Genomic DNA, 17,870 nt, shown 5'->3' on the forward strand with positions numbered 1-17,870 from the left:
CGTATTTTATTTCATCATGTCAATTGACCAACTAGCCCCTCAGATAGCTAAAAAAATGTTAAACCAGGATTAAAGCAACAGCCTCAAGACCTACACGCCTAGTTCTTACACCCGTGTGTAATATTTGCCCCCTTTTCTGCACTTCCGTGTCTATTTTATCTTTCATTTTTTTATCTTAAGCAGACTTTATTTTGAAAAACTATTTTTAAAGACTAAACACCAAAAATATTAAAAATAGAAATATTAAAGAACATGAAAAAGAAAAACCACTTCTAATCCCAGTAATTCTAACTCCTCCCCATTTCTCCGCGCTTTTACGATACCTCAAAGTTTCTTGAAAACGTCCTCTGTACCTTTTTGTTGTTTTTGTTCTTGTCTGGCCCTAAATCAAGATCCGGTGAAAGGGGCACAGCTGGTCAGCAGTCTCGCACGTCGCCGGGAGGCTTATAAGAAGGAAAAAAACTGATGGAGGTATTTTTTATGGGACGGCATACTGACGCTGTCGCGCGTGTCCACCACTGCGGGAAGCGTTGCCTCACGACCAAGCAACACACACACACATTCACCCACTCACCTACACACAGGCACGCCCGGACGCAAGATCCGCCTTGCCAATGTCCCGTAGCGTTCAACTGGCCCACGCTCCCAGAAAATGGGATGGTTGCTCACCGAGCAGCCATTTTTTTACGAGCGTGCCACAAAAAGCTTGCTAGAGGCCGCCGTAAGTGCGTCAAAGGCGTGGACATGTGGACATGATGCTCAGATGGCGTAAAAAAGGGAGCACGTATTAAAAGGAAGAAGTAGACGAGGACAAAGAGAAGCAGATGAGTACTGGTGAAGAAAGAAAGTAGAATAAAGCTCCTGAAGACATAATGCAGGCTAACGCAATGGCTTTAGGAGGGGCGTGCACCGGTCTGTTTACGGGATGTCGTTCCAAGCACTGTATTTTCTCGTATTGAGTCGCAATCAAAGATGATGGGCTGCTTGCGTATTTTATACACAAAGTATGCTGCGTGACCCACTCGGAGTGAAAGTTCACCCGTGAATATGTACCTGAAGACGATCATCAGCAGCAGCGGCATTGACAAAGAATGCTGATACCATTGAAAACAGTTAGGAGAGTGTTGTGCGTTTACCGATGCAGTTAAGATTGAATTTTGAAAGAGTGAATTTTTTAAGGCACTAAGCAAAGGAGCGAGAAGAGAATGTTAAAACCAGTCGTTACTTAGCCAAGCACAGTCAACATAAAGTGAATTTTGCACAGTATTCGTGGTCTCACAACCTAAAATAGTAGCTGGCAGTTCAAGGTTTAACAGTGACTAATAGGCTCTGCGGGAATATTTTGGTTGTGAAGGAAGCATTTAGTGGTCCTCTGTAATTTCGTACCTCACGAAATATCATTCTTGCACGGAATACCAGTCCACTATGCCATCGCCATTATCCACCAGTCCATTATCCACTATGGCCATCGCTCTAAATAGCGGGAAGTTTAGGCAATTCATTTGCGAGTGCTGTAGAGAAACCGATTAAGAATTGAATATCCAATCAGACGTACCTCGACACACATCATCTGAACTTTCATTTTTCACGCAGCGCAGATTTCTTTCTTGAGGTGGTGGGGTTGAAGGTTAAATATGGTTTTTCATCTACATCTCCTCTCCTCGGCCTACTAGGCGCTTGTAAGAAGACTCTTGCCGTTTCGGCAGTATTGTCTCTTGTGCTTTCGTCGATTTGCTAATAAAAACTCCTGTTTCAGTTTTTGGGAATTATTGTTTTGTGACCGCGCACAAATGACATCGGGGTTCCACATTTTTATGACAGCAAACATAGTCAGCGGAAATACTGAGTCACCGAAAAGAGGCATGCATCAAATTCTATTAGTACACGCAAGGTAGAAACACAGGTTTACCTAGATAAACATTGCGTTATGACAATATAAACCAACCGCGCTAATTTAAATGGCCGGCTTTTATCTCGTGCGCGCATTCGCATGCTGTGCTGGCTTAGCGCAGTTTCCCCGTTCTTATCGCGAATTCGGACATATCGCGAAATCGGAGCCTGACCTCGTTGTGAGTCTTCGTTTCGTAGCGTTACTTTCAGCGACCCCAGGAAATAATAGTAATGCTTCGCTACGTCAAAATTTACGTGAAAAAAAGGTTTAATGGTTCACCGAAGGCGCCGATTTCAGCGAGATAAAAAAGACGAAAGAAGAATGAACGGAAACCTCACACGCTGTCCTTTCGACGTCGCCTATTATCATTTCCCTCTTGAATAGCAACATATGCAACACGCGGAGTACACTCATCACCCACCGCTGTACGCTCCAGAGACAAAGCTTTTGGCAGACTTATGCCTTCACATCCGCCGCACTTTGTCTCGCAGACATTGCTCGTTAGGGGCCACGCCCTGAGCAGAAAGATTCCGAGAGGGGGGAATACAAAACAGTGGGGAAGCATAACTTATCGGACGACAAGCCGTAGAGGCTGCACATAACAGACTAAAATCACATTAAGAAGCATCATTAATGGATTCCACCAGCGGCAATAGACGGGCGTTTTCTCTCGTTACGGTATCTAGCACGCGGCGGCTTGCGTCTTTTTCTGGGGACAGTGCAGGCCCGGAACGTGATGCAGTGGCCACAATCTAAGTAAGGCACATTAACGTTAATGTCCTCTAACGTATAGCAGGCCGGCGGTCGTCGTTAAGGAAGAAACGATTTATACCTATCTTCCCTGTTTTCATCGCTTTCTCCTCATCTCTCCTTCTACCCCTTCCACTCTTTTAGCGTTTTCTTCCTCTTCCGTCAGCGACCGGCTGTCCTGTATTTCGCACGATCACGTAGACACTTTCTTTACCGCCACATTTATTCCATATTATTTAGCAACGTCTGATGAATCATTGGAAAGTCTGGTCATGTCTAAGCTAACGGGAAGCTCGCTGGAAGATCACAAAGGAGAACTGTACGTGCGTTCTGATGACTTTCGTCGTGGTCTTCGCCTACAGCCTGATTTTCCCTAGTATTATTTTACGTGGCTTTATCGAGCTTTGAATTTCAATGTAGCAGTATGAGGATATATAAAACGAGGGAGGTGCTGGAGATCGATTTGCAGTGAAGCGTGAAAACGGAAGATCAGAACGGGAGAAAAGGCTGGCGGAGTGCTCCTTTCAGAGGGCGGCAGGTAGGCTGGAAAGAACGACGGCTGATGTTAGTGAAACCAGATGACCTCTGTGGAAGAAACGTGAACACCGTGTAACCTCGTCGTCCCTTGCTTATTTCTGCGGCTCTTGCAATGTTTTCATACATTTTATTTTCTTTTTCTTTTTGTGTTTTTCGCTGCTGCCATAATTCCCCATCCCACCCCCCGCGCGCCCACCGTAGCAAACAATTATTGCCAGAAAAGATGCATTCATTTGTGCGTCTCCGCTGCACCTTCATTTTAGATAAAGGAGCACTTAAAACCCTGAAAGGCCGCCTTGCGTGTCCGCAATACGTAACAAAAAAGAAAATAAAGAGGGTGTTGGCTGCATTTTTGCTGTATCATATCAGGTATCCAGACTGGGTGTTTTTTAAAAAACAGAAAATTGGCATGGGTTTATTTAAAAGCCGAGGGGACGGAAACACTTTTTGGGGGTTGTGAATGCAAAAGTGCTACTGTTCAGTTGAACACCTGAGACGTCTTGCTTCCGGCTGCATTGTCCAAAAGCTTCAACGTCTTGCCCCTTCGTCGTGGCTTCATTGTTTTGGCGGTATTTTTTCTAATAAAACATGTCATTGGCCATAATGTGTTTTCTAATTGTTGGCACTTCCTGAAAAAGGAAAAGCGGAGTTCATGCGGTTACATATATGCGCCGATCGCACATACGTGACTCCTTGATATCACAAAAAAATTTTGCGTCTCTGAAGTACAGGTGTACTGAAGAGTCGGACGGGATGTAGGTCAGAATGTAGCGGTAACGTCGGAATAAAGCAGACGTGTGTATTGTAGACACTAGAAAAAACTGTCAATTAAACGGTGCGGCCGTAGGGAAGACTTCCACTCCCAAAGGACTATTTTTAAGCTAGTTAGCATAATAACGGCACGACACAACCTCTGCCGGAATTTTTGTGCCAGCAGTGGATTTCGCGACGCGCTTTCGTTTTCAGAAACATATCTTGGACATTTTTTCTAGTCAAGCGCATCGAACAAGCTTCACGAAGTTTGTAAGATAAGAATCACGTCTGCCACGACATATTAGCAGTGTGCATTCAAGCTTGAAGAATGTTGGTAAAGAACAAAATACGCTGTCTAAAATTTCACAACGTTTAAACCTGTCTGGCATTTTCCCAATAAGCCCTTTACGACGCTTTGCACTCAGCTAAATGTGTCTCGTTCCGATGCCCATTGCATTAAAAAAGAAAGCTGCCTTCTGAAAAGCGTGCTTCCAAGCTCACAACTTGAGCACACGTCCCGCGAATGCACACTTCTTCAGATAAGTTCTTCCTGTATAACATCACCTGAACGTATACTTCGCTGTGATTGCTTTTGTTGTTGCCGCACTTCTATGTGCTTGTTCTGGCACGCCTCGATAACATCCGATCAAGGAATACGGGAAGTGCGCATTTTTGTGTAACCTGCATCATTCGTCATCCTGCTGCTTCTCAGCAGTTGGAACATTAGTTACGTGAGAAGAGCCTGCATTCCTATATTCTGCAGCAATTTCATCTCAGCGACAGTGCGGTTCGTTGTGGCAAGCATAGGGAGTGGAGGAAACATGTGAAAAACCAATATGCAGTGATGGCAACTCCTGGAGAAGGCAAGGTTTTGTAGAACAATATACGTTATAAGAATAGAAATGTTGGGTCGTTTATGGACATTTGTGAAAAGCATTGCTGCTTCTGTGCATCATTCTTCTTAATCCGACTAGTAATTACCAATTGAACCTGCATAATTCGTCATCCTGCTGCTTCTCAGCAGTTGGAACATTAGTTATGTGAGAAGAGTCAACATTCCTATTTTCTGCTGCAATTTCATCTCAGCGACACTGCAGTTCGTTGTGGCAAGCATAGGGAGTGGAGGAAACATGTGAAAAACCCATATGCAGTGATGGCAACTCCTGGAGAAGGCAAGGTTTTGTAGAACAATATACGGTATAAGAATGGAAATGTTGGGTAGTTTATGGACATTTGTGAAAAGCATTGCTGCTTCGGTGCATCATTCTTCTTAATTCGTCTAGTAATTACCGATTAAATGTGTCTTAATGCACTTCATCAAGTTTATGCAAAGATTTCTTGTTTCGGTTGGCAAAATTGCGTTTTTTAACTACCAGCGCAAAAACCAGATGCTGATAACAAAAATTAACTAACATTTGTTAATATCAGTACTACTACTGCTACAACCACTAGTGATATAGTTAATATTCATAATAACATAATAACCGTTTCGAGAGGGCAGCCATCGCTGCACAGCACAACTGGCAGTGCGACGCACGTGTTACGCGAAGGAAGTGGGTTTGTGACAAGTATGTGGCGCCACCCCGACCCTAATCTACGTTGACCGCTAAGTTTGGTGGTGCCGCGAGGTTCGGTGGGCAACATTGCGCTGGGACGACCAGTAAACAACTACGAGCTCAGCAGCTAGCGGTCAGTCACCGTCACCACCAGCAGGCTGTCGGTCGTCACTCGGCTGGAGGGTACCGCGACCCTTCCACGTTCACGAATGCGCGGCAAATCGTGACAGGCTTCGATTGACACTTCCAAAGAAACCGCGGATTTTTTCTCGACTTCATTTTCCCGTCTCTATTTTGGTACCAGAAAAATGACAGTCTTACCTCATTCGGCATTCTAAGAACACTTTCAAAAACAGCCAAAGTTCACTGGCAATAAGGACTGCACCTTTGATTTTGGTCCTTACAGAATCCCTCCCCCCGTATGTTTGTCTGCTGTAATATAGGTATATATATTATAGTGGAGTTTATTGGCAGGACGTTGTAGCAAGGCCTTACTACCGCGGAGTCAAAATGCGTCCAAGCGAGCTCTCGGGTCTGGGCACCAGTCTCGCGCACAGCGCTCTCGATGGGGCTGCTTAGCCCAGATTCAAGCACATACCCACTTGTGGTGGATTGTCCCATATTATCCAAGCACATACAACGTCTGCCGCGAGACGTGCACGGCACACACCCATTTAAGAAGTGCCCGTGATATCTTCATTACAATATATACACCATTTTCCTTGCTAGAGGTGGGCGCCGCCATTTGCTTTTTCTGACCAGACGCTAGCGCCGTCTATGAAGCGACCGCCGAAACCTCCGCGCTGGGCTGTTAAGTGCGCCGTTCTTTGCGTACGTCTGCTCGGTATCCGTGCATTACCGAGTGAACCGTAGTGGTTTGGCGTTAAGTTAGCGGTTGCAGTGCTTGTGTGTGTGTGTGTTCTGTTTTGTTTTCATCATCTGCGGACGAATTTTAGGTCCTAATTTGTTGCCAGAGCGGGAAATTCTTACCCCGGCTGTTGCGAGCAGCAGTAGCAGTGTGGTGGTGGTGCCGGTGGTGCTCCGCAGTTCCGCGATGCGAACGTACCGGTATGGCACCGACTGACATAGAAATCAATATCGGGGAGTAAATACGTGTTTTCAATGCCACCGTGCTTGTTATGTTCACCAATTAGTCATGTTTACGGAAGCGCGGACGTCGCATGCGGAGCGCGCACAGTATATGTGGGTCACGGTGATCCGTGCTCGCGATAGACTTTCGACGAGGCGATTGCTACGCTGTTGACATTGCAATGCAATATAATCTTTCTTAACTAGACTTATGACGGTTACTGACGAAACGAAATTACCCGGGCGGAAAAATAACACGACCGCACAACCAGTGAAATTACTATTCGAAGGTTGAGCAAAAGGGTTGACGTTCGGGCAAGTTAATATTGGTTGATCATGATCGTGATCATGATTGACCGAACTCTGCGCAGCGCATATGGCCTGTCGCTCGGAGCCCACCTTTGTGAAACCGCTCCTTGCACCACAAATGCTTTACGCGACCAGCAGTAACTGTTTTGTAATTCTAATACTTTAGATTCTGTGGCAACGCAAAAGGATTAGAAGCTTTTCCTTCGACCGCGTTGTGAACAGGTTGAGCTATTTCCCAAATGCAGCGTCCACGCGTATCTCGAGCTGCGTTTCCACATTTGGCTGCCTGCTTATCCTGCTATCGACCAGCAGTGTGCGATGGAGAAAGTTATCCTTTCATATCGTTTGGCAGTGTAATGCGTTGGCCTGAAGAAAAAGTAAACATAACGCCGTGATTTTAAAGGTTAGATTAGATGAAAAGGGAATTGTTTAATGCCAATTGGCTGTAATGACCAAACAATATATGGAATTTTAAATTGACTACAAGGAAACAGAAGTTATTGTAGTGTTGTATTGTATCGGCGCTCGTAAAGATCCCGAAGTGGTCGAAATTAACCCGCAGCCCTCCACTACGGCGCGCCTCATCACCCATGAAGCGTCGGGGCGTTAAACACCATAATAAATGAATGAATCAATCAATCAGCCAACCAATCAATGCTGTATTGTAAAGGATAAAGTTGCTTCCAACATTTCAGGGGGTTCCGTTCCCTCTCGCAGCTTCGCGTATGATAAATGGATTTTTCTCCGTCTGCTTTCCTTCCAAGCGCACCCAATAAACCCTAGAGTTGGTCGTTGGTACAAAATCGTTGCAATTTATTAACGGAATCCACCGATATGTCAACTCGGTGTGCGTTGGGAAGCGATGCCGCAAAAACACGCCGCCACCGCACTGCATTTTCTCCAGGCAGTGTCGTGCACATGCGTGCTGTCAGCGACTGTTTCTCGCTTTCTCTGGTTGTTGAATAACCCACCACCGCTCAGTGCTGACCAAGCGACGTTTGCGCCTTGAACGGCATCGCAGGATTGGCTAATACAGTTGAAATTTCCGCAAAAACTAAGCACATGGTGCGAAATACTCCTGACCTACGCAGCGGAGCCCACCCACGGCCGCTGGATGAAAGGCGCACTGACGTTGCGTGCGCTCTCATCCAGCGGCCGTGGCACAACGCGCCGAGCGATGTTAGCAGCCCAGCGCGCTCAGGCAACGCCGGTCGGCCGCCGAGAGAACTGGTTTGAGAGTATTTTCCTCCTTTCCCGGCTGTATATATATATATATATATATATATATTGTTAGGAAATGAGGAGCTCGTTGAGGAAATATAGAAAGATAGGTCGGCAGTCTACTACGCCACAGGAGGCATAAGGGTATTGTTAAGCTCTTTTTTACTACGGTTAATGACGTTAACATTTTTTAAATATACTAAAGAAAGAAAGAAAGAAAAACACGCGCCCAGAGTGGGGACCGAACCCACGCCTTTCGATTAGATCTCGAATGCCTTACCAATTCCGCTATCTGGGCGACTGTGTTCTCCTTCACTTTCTGGGGTATTTATATTTACCAGAACTGTATCTGACGCTTGAAGGGTGGTAGCCAGTGCCACTCTGACTGCAAGTGGAGAAGGGGACCTTCTTTTCACCCTCCGGGGCGTGACTCGAACGTATACAGCCGGTCATGAGCGGGTAACTGGCGGGAAGCCCTCTTATGCTACCTAGGCATCAACGCTGCCAGAACCAAGGCCCTCGCTAGGCTTTCGCAGAATAATATAGTTAGGAAAAGAGGGGCTCGTTGAGGAAATATAGCAAGATAGGTCGGCAATCTACAACGCCAAAGGAGGCATAGGGGTATTGTTAAGCTCTTTTTTTTTACTACGGTTAATGACGTTAACATTTTGTAAATATACTAAAGAAAGACAGAAAAAATTACACCATCTTCCCATGGGGAACCCTGATGAGGATGCGAAGCATCGTGGCGGTTCCGTGTAGTTCAGTTGTGTTGCCGTTATGTTGAGCGATCTGGTTTTTACTAGCGCCAGAGGGAATTCCGCATCCGGGTCCAAACCGGTGGCAAAGGCACGCAAGTGCTGTTGTGTTATGGTGAGTAGGCGGTGGTTCTCCAGGCGCCGAAACTCGTCCATCATGTTCTTGTCGATGTTGTCTCTGTGGTAGAATCGGTAGTCTCCGTCAGCTTTGGTGAGGTAAAGGTTGTTGATATTGGTGCACCAGCTGAGAGCAATGTACACGCCCTCCTCTTCGAAGCTTTGTCTTCTCGTTCTTCTTCTTCTTCGGCGGTTCCCATACGGGAAGATGACGACGCTGGTTGAACTCGAACCTGACGGTAGTTGAACTCGCAAGCTGTCCCGACATAATTATTAAACCTGCCGACAAGGGAGGCGCAATCGTAATCCTTGACAAAACCGACTATGTTAACGAGGCCAATAAGCAACTATCAGTATCGACGTTATATAAAGCACTACCCAATGATCCCACTCAAGATTATAAGCTAATTGTCAAAGATAAACTTGCTGAGCTTGTCAAAAATAAAACAATAAATGAAACCACGGCTCGTTCCCTGATCCCCTTAAGCCCAGTAGCCAGTAAATTCTATCTTCTCCCAAAGATTCACAAGGTGAACAACCCAGGGCGCCCTATTGTTTCTGGCATTGGCACTGTTACCGAAAACCTCTCGCGCTATGTGGATAATCGCATTTGCGACATTCCGCCCAGCTTTCCCTCCTTCATTAGGGATACCAATGACTTTCTCTCAGACATCTCAAAAAATTTCCCCGCATTTCCCCGAGGGGAAGAATGTGAAAGTGCGAATGCACGAGTTGAATTTGCGCGGTTCGGTAATGTTCGCGAAAGAGAGATCACACACACACACACAACTACAAAGAAAGAAAGATGCATTTATTCACAGACACCTATTTGTGTTGTCGTTGTACTTGATTGCTAGAGCGGATCTCAGCTTTGAAATTTCGTGTCAGTACTCCTTTAAGCGGGTGCATTAGCCCTTCTCACGCCCGATTCCTGGCCAATCCCCCACGTGGGTATGTGCCATGTCAGCGGCCAGGCAGCGCGCGCCCATCTCCCCCCGTTGCCAAGGAAGACGAGGAGATTCCTGGCCAATCCATCCCCCACGTGGGTATGTGCCATCTCCCCCCCGTTGCCAAGGAAGACGAGGAGCGCGCGCACCCGCAGCTGTTGCTATGTAAACGGACGGCGGTCAACGGAATTCAGGGTCGCTTATAAAGTGCATTCGCACTTAAAAATGGAAATTCCTGATAACTGCCTTCTAGTCACCCTTGATGTTGCGTCACTGTATACTAACATCCCCCATGAAGATGGCATCGCCGCTGTATACCTTGCGTATGAGCAGTCATCGTGCGACAAACCTATCCATTCTTCTGCTCTCCAAACATTCCTTAGGCTTATTCTTGAACTTAACAGTTTTGTGTTCGACGGAGTTCATTACGTGCAAGTCAGCGGAACGTCAATGGGTACTCGAATCGGACCTAACTACGCTAATATCTTTATGGCTCACCTCGAATCGAACTTTCTTGACACCCAAAATTTAAAGCCAATGTACCATAAAAGGTATATTGATGACATATTCATGATCTGGCAACACGGTGAGGCGGAGCTCCTCACCTTCTTTGAGGCATTTAACCTAGCCCATCCTAGTATTTCCCTTGCTGATTCCTATTCGGAACACAGTGTAAACTTTCTAGACCTCACCGTTACTACCTTTCAAGGTCGGCTTCAAACTAAACTCTATACAAAACGGACAGACACGCGGCAGTATTTGCACTTCCGAAGTAGCCATGTCAGACACTGCAAGACAGCAATACCTTACAGCCAAGCCCACCGATTTAGGAGAATTTGCTCAAACCAAGCTGGCTTTGACTCACTGTCGAGAACTCAAGACCGCCCTCCTGAATAAAAAATACCCGGAAAAAGTTATCGACGACGCTATTGTGCGAGCCAACCAATTAGACCGTAACGAAATCTGTAAGAAAAAAGCCCCGAGCGGGAACCCGCAAACTTAGTTTTAACCCACTGATCCTCCGCTCCAAGAGTGTCAACCGTGCTAAAAAAACATCACAATATCCTAATGTAAAGTGACCGCTTAAAAAGCATATTCCCCAAACCACCACGCGTTGTCTACCGGCGTAATAAGAATTTAGGTGACATTCTTACTAACTCTCGTATCAACCCACCGGCAACTACTGGCTGCATGCCCTGCAATAAACCCCGATGTAAAGTATGCCCACACATGACCACTACACAGCGCGCCACCAGCACGGCTTCAGACTACTACGTAAATATAAAAGGTAACTTTAACTGTGACTCCGCTAATGTCGTATATCTTCTAGAGTGCAGTGTTTGTAGGCAACAATATATCGGCCAAACTGAAACGACCTTCCGAATACGGTTCAATAATCACCGCTCTCATGCAAAAATCTGCCCTTATTTGCCCCTGTCAAGACATGTGAACAGTCCCGGGCATGCATTTGAACATCTTAAAGTAACGATTTTAGAATCCGCCTTCAAAACGCACCACGACCGCGAGGTTCGGGAATCTTATCTTATTTATAAGTTTGGGTCAGCCACACTTGGAATTAATGAAAGTTACGGAAAACTAACGTGCTTATCCCTCGATTAAAATTAGCGGCTTCATAATTTTTATAACTATGTTCATTATTCCTACCCTCGAGTTTCCCATCAGAATTCGCAGAAATTCTCCTAATACAGCAGCTTTATTAGCCTAATGCGGCTCAACAATGCCATTTGTCCTGGGGAAGGAGGCCTCGTTCCCACCACCACTTAAGAATGTTTAACTCTTTGTGATCTATTCATGTTTAACCTTTTGTGACCCTACCTATTTCCTGTTCAGTTGCTAGCTTCTGTGAAATGCTCTTAGGTGCCCCCTATCTATTCTCTTCATTCGCGGGGGGCACACCCATCTTCGCTTCCGCCCCAACCAGTCTCCCCAGCCACTGAATACCTTACTGTATACTCTTCCCTTTCTTTTCAAACCGCGGTTGTCCAGTTTCCCGCATTGTCTGAACTTGCAGCCCGCGCGGCATACGTTGACCCGTCATGGTGCAACCTTGAACGCTACATTGTTAACACGACCCCTTTTTCTCTCTCTCGCTCCCCCCCCCCCCTTTTTTTTTTGTAACATAGGCGTAGCCCGACTGTATGCACACTCTCCATTTCCGAAACATTTTCCGCTCCTTCTCACAGTTTTCTGCAAACCTATATAAGAAATGTGTTCGAAATGTTTGCGACAGCAAAATCATGTAACTTTACTCTGATGAAGGCAAGTCCCGTTGCCGCTACGTAAGTAAACCTTGTTTGTTATTGTTCTTGCTGTGTATCCGACTCTTTACTTATACTATATATATATATATATATATATATATATAGACAGAAAATAAGGGTTGGCAGCCAAGAAAACCTCGGAAAGCAAAGGGGAGGTTGTGGTGGGTCATAGAAAGAGATGAAGAATTTTTTGAGTCGAAAAGAAAGTGGTGAAAAAATGCCCGCCGGGTGGGATCCGAACCCACCACCTCCAGAATACCGGTCTTCCGGTATTCTGGACCGGTATTCTGGATGTCGTGGGTTCGGATCCCACCCGGCGGGCATTTTCCACCACTTTCTTTTCGACTCAAGAAATTCTTCATCTCTTTCTATGACCCACCACAACCTCCCCTTTGCTTTCAGAGGTTTTCTTGACTGCCAACCCTTATTTTCTGTCTTATTTCACGGAGCCCCTCATTTCCCATTTTCTGATTCGCTATATATATATATATATATATATATAGTAAGGAAATGAGGGGCTCGTTGAGGAAATACAGAAAGATAGGGCAGCAGTCTACAACGCCAAAGGAGGCATAGGGGTGTGGTTAGGCTCTTCTTTTTCACTACGGTTAATGAAGTAAACATTTTTTTTTAATATACAGATGAAAGAAAGAAAGAAAAACACGCGCCCAGAGTGGGGACCGAACCCACGCCTTTCGATTGCATGTCGAATGCCTTACCAATTCGGCTATCTGGGCGACTGTGTTCTCCGTCACTTTCTAGGCTATTTATATTTACTAGAAGTGTATCTGACGCTTGAGGGTGGTAGCCAGCGCCACTCTGACTACACGGGGAGAAGGGGACCTTCTTTTCAACCCCCGGGGCGTGACTCGAGCGTCTACAGCCTGTCATGAGCGGGTAACTGGCGGGAAGCCCTCGTATGCTACCTTGGCATCAAGGCTGCCAGAACCGAGACCCTCGCTAGGCTTTCGCCAGAATAATATAGTAAGGAAATGAGGGGCTCGTTGAGGAAATACAGAAAGATAGGGCAGCAGTCTACAACGCCAAAGGAGGCATAGGGGTGTGGTTAGGCTGTTCTTTTTCACTACGGTTAATGAAGTAAACATTTTTTTTTAATATACAGATGAAAGAAAGAAAGAAAAACACGCGCCCAGAGTGGGGACCGAACCCACGCCTTTCGATTACATGTCGAATGCCTTACCAATTCGGCTATCTGGGCGACTGTGTTCTCCGTCACTTTCTAGGCTATTTATATTTACTAGAAGTGTATCTGACGCTTGAGGGTGGTAGCCAGCGCCACTCTGACTACACGGGGAGAAGGGGACCTTCTTTTCAACCCCCGGGGCGTGACTCGAGCGTCTACAGCCTGTCATGAGCGGGTAACTGGCGGGAAGCCCTCTTATGCTACCTTGGCATCAAGGCTGCCAGAACCGAGACCCTCGCTAGGCTTTCGCCAGAATAATATAGTAAGGAAATGAGGGGCTCGTTGAGGAAATACAGAAAGATAGGGCAGCAGTCTACAACGCCAAAGGAGGCATAGGGGTGTGGTTAGGCTCTTCTTTTTCACTACGGTTAATGAAGTAAACATTTTTTTTTAATATACAGATGAAAGAAAGAAAGAAAAACACACGCCCAGAGTGGGGACCGAACCCACGCCTTTCGATTACATGTCGAATGCCTTACCAATTCGGCTATCTGGGCGACTGTGTTCTCCGTCACTTTCTAGGCTATTTATATTTACTAGAAGTGTATCTGACGCTTGAGGGTGGTAGCCAGCGCCACTCTGACTACACGGGGAGAAGGGGACCTTCTTTTCAACCCCCGGGGCGTGACTCGAGCGTCTACAGCCTGTCGTGAGCGGGTAACTGGCGGGAAGCCCTCTTATGCTACCTTGGCATCAAGGCTGCCAGAACCGAGACCCTCGCTAGGCTTTCGCCAGAATAATATAGTAAGGAAATGAGGGGCTCGTTGAGGAAATACAGAAAGATAGGGCAGCAGTCTACAACGCCAAAGGGGGCATAGGGGTGTGGTTAGGCTCTTCTTTTTCACTACGGTTAATGAAGTAAACATTTTTTTTTTAGTATACAGATGAAAGAAAGAAAGAAAAACACGCGCCCAGAGTGGGGACCGAACCCACGCCTTTCGATTACATGTCGAATGCCTTACCAATTCGGCTATCTGGGCGACTGTGTTCTCCGTCACTTTCTAGGCTATTTATATTTACTAGAAGTGTATCTGACGCTTGAGGGTGGTAGCCAGCGCCACTCTGACTACACGGGGAGAAGGGGACCTTCTTTTCAACCCCCGGGGCGTGACTCGAGCGTCTACAGCCTGTCATGAGCGGGTAACTGGCAGGAAGCCCTCTTATGCTACCTTGGCATCAAGGCTGCCAGAACCGAGACCCTCGCTAGGCTTTCGCCAGAATAATATAGTAAGGAAATGAGGGGCTCGTTGAGGAAATACAGAAAGATAGGGCAGCAGTCTACAACGCCAAAGGAGGCATAGGGGTGTGGTTAGGCTCTTCTTTTTCACTACGGTTAATGAAGTAAACATTTTTTTTTAATATACAGATTTAATAATATACAGATATACAGATTTATATATTTTTTTAATATACAGATACAGTCCCCACTCTGGGCGCGTGTTTTTCTTTCTTTCTTTCATCTGTATATTAAAAAAAAATGTTTACTTCATTAACCGTAGTGAAAAAGAAGAGCCTAACCACACCCCTATGCCTCCTTTGGCGTTGTAGACTGCTGCCCTATCTTTCTGTATATATATATATATATATATATATATATATATATATATATATATATATATATATAACCCTCTTTAACGCGAACTCGCATATCTCGAAATCTCGGTTAAGCCGAAACTTTTTTTCGCCATGCATCAACCTCGCATAGGTGCTATGTATTTGCCCCCTCTTATCTCGAAACGTTTTTCGGAGGGGCAGCGGATATCTCGCAATCTTGACCGGGAGGGCAGAATGCAAAGTCCACTCCCAACAGGAAACGAGGGCTCCAAAGTAACGCTTAGCTCTTACTATAATGCCGAACGCGCTCGTAAAGGGCGAATTTGAAGTTCCCGTGGACGCAGCCGTTTCCTATCCGCCTTGTCAAGCAACTGTGGGAGTGATCACGTGTGCGCACCTGCGCGCGACTTATGCGCGGTGGGGCGGCGTGTGCAGCGTGCGCCCGTCAGTACGCAACCTAGCCCTTGCATGTGCAAGCTGGTATGTGCGAGCCTTGCATGTGCGAGCGACGCATCTTGAGTTCAGTTTTGCTGAGTAGTGAGTGGTCTGTGCAACGGACGCTTTTACAGTGACCTGGACAAACATTTTCGGCGTTTTTCTTAACTCGAAATACCGCTTATCTCGAAAATTTTCCCGGATTTGACGGCTTCGAGTTAACGAGGGATTACTGTATATATATATGTGTGTGTGTGTGTGGGTGAAAAAAAATGAAAAAAGGGGACACACGTCGCAAAAGGAATGGCTTTTAACGTTTCGGCCGGGGGACCAGCCTTCGTCAGAATTTTCATAAAATTGAACGGTGTCCAAGAAACTGTTTCTTGCCACTATATATGTATATATATATATATATATATATATATATATACCCCCGTAGATAACCCCCGAAGAAGAAAGGTCCACATTTCTAAACTGTTGCGAACAATAAAACCCTTGTTCAGTGTTCTCCAACTGTCTGTACCCAAGTTTTGACCTATATATATATATATATATATATATATATATATATATATATATATATATATATATATATATATAAGGTAAGTAAAGACAGAGGCTCATGAGAAAAAGATTTAACAATAAAAGTTTACTGACGTTTCAGGAGGTGGAGTTATTTCTTAAGAGTACAGGGTAAGCTGATTTCAGTGGTATATATATATATAAATACTGTAGCAAGAGACAGGGCAGGGCAAGAATTGTACGAACTCCCCCTTCCCTCGCTCTGCCGTCTCACTGGCTACATTCTGTTTACATATATTACTGAAACCAGCTTACCGTATACTCTGAAGAAAGGAAGTCCTCTCTCTGAAACGTAAGTAAACTTTTATTTTTTGACGTTTTTCTCGTGTGTCTATGTCTGTACTTGCGTTATTTTCTCGTGCCCTTCGTGAGTTTTTTTAGGGGCGGCGCCAGTTGACCGGTGTCTGACCTTCCCTAAATATATTCCACCGCTGAAGTCGAGAGGAAATCCGCTGCCAGAATAGCGCAGTTGGGAGCGTACCGCAGGCGTTTTGCGAAGGTCGTGGGTTCGATTTCCACTTCCCACCATGGCGGATTTTTTCACGACGTTTATTTATTTATTCATGTATAATACAAAAATGACAATCGCCTCATTGGATGCTTTAAAGAACTTTCAGGTAGCCGAATAGCACTGGCAATAAGGACCGCATATATAGAGAGGTGTGCGTGGGTGGACGCGTGCGTGCACGCGTGCATTTAGGAACCTGCATCGCAGACGCTTTCAACCACAAAATCAGTACACTACAGCAAGCCTGTTTAGCCATCGATTGCATTTTGTCACAGGAAGTATGCCATGCTACACTGCTACTATTCTTATCTACCATGCGTGCACTATTCTCGATTTGAAGAAACTCACAACATGTGGAGCGCGTAAGCAACTTCCTAGTCGCGTGTAGATTCGGATCTGCGAAACAGAGTGTGGTCGGTCCCTATCTCCCTGCCCATAACGATCCGCTATGACAAAGCTCCAACGAACAGATCTCCGCCCACTTTTCTCCCCGATCAATAATTGACATGTACGGCTTTGCCAGACAAGGACGGGTCTAATCTTACCCACAGTCAAACTTAGTTGACGAAGGCAATATGCACAATACTAAATCCAAGTGCGTGTACAACTATAATTTGGAAAAGCTGAAGTCGGTTTTTTTGTTCGAACAGAGCGGAAAAAAAATTGACAAGGACAAGTCAAGCTTGAAAACAGTCATGGTAACTGCATTTTTTGTCTTTTTTCTTCATTCGCCCCTAACAGGGCTGTTTCAGCACAAAGAAGAACTATTCACGGGCCCTGACTTCGCAGTGCTGTGGCTATTTATTGCACCCCAACTGCCCTGCACAGTTTCATTTTCCGAGTCATTCTTTTTGTCTTCATCGTATAACCGGAATCGTCGTCGGTGTGTTCTCTTCCGCTCAATATCCTTGGTTATCTGGGTGTTTACCCGTAGATATGCATCACGGGACGAGTTCGGCGAAGTCATATTTACCCTCGAACTACAGCTCATGGCCGACGCGGAAGCACGGAAAGAACGGCAGCAGCGCACCACGGATTTACTCTGGCAGATAATCCGTCACATAAGGCTATTGGAACGCTCGCTATACGTATACGATTATTTCAGTACCATGCTTACGTCACATAGGCTGAGCACCACATCAAGGCATTGTAAATGTAATAAATACTCGAAACCTTGGGCACAGTAGCAGACCAAGCGTCCCATGTGGTTGTGTGAGACAAAACCCTCTGTTTTCAGAGTAAACGGCACGATTCCGTATAATCACTACGTGCTTCAGACACTTTCTAGGCGAACCTCCGGAAATGAACCTTTCAGTGTTGTTTGCTTTAGACCGCGTTCTTTCGGCTCCTTACTTTCTGGTAGGTTCCTGCTTTACG

At 45.7% G+C, this 17,870-nt stretch overlaps 1 non-coding gene across 1 annotated transcript; it reads right to left on the reverse strand.

Moving 5' to 3' along the window:
* Positions 1-12,875: 12,875 nt before the first annotated feature.
* On the reverse strand, positions 12,876-12,947 carry Trnaa-ugc (transfer RNA alanine (anticodon UGC)). Its single transcript has one exon. It is a non-coding gene; the product is annotated as a tRNA-Ala (tRNA).
* Positions 12,948-17,870: the final 4,923 nt, after the last annotated feature.

This window comes from Haemaphysalis longicornis, unplaced genomic scaffold (assembly GCF_048455015.1).
Source record: "Haemaphysalis longicornis isolate Haplotype H1 unplaced genomic scaffold, Haemaphysalis longicornis Haplotype H1 scaffold_4, whole genome shotgun sequence".
In the NCBI taxonomy this organism is placed as follows: Eukaryota; Metazoa; Arthropoda; class Arachnida; order Ixodida; family Ixodidae; genus Haemaphysalis; species Haemaphysalis longicornis.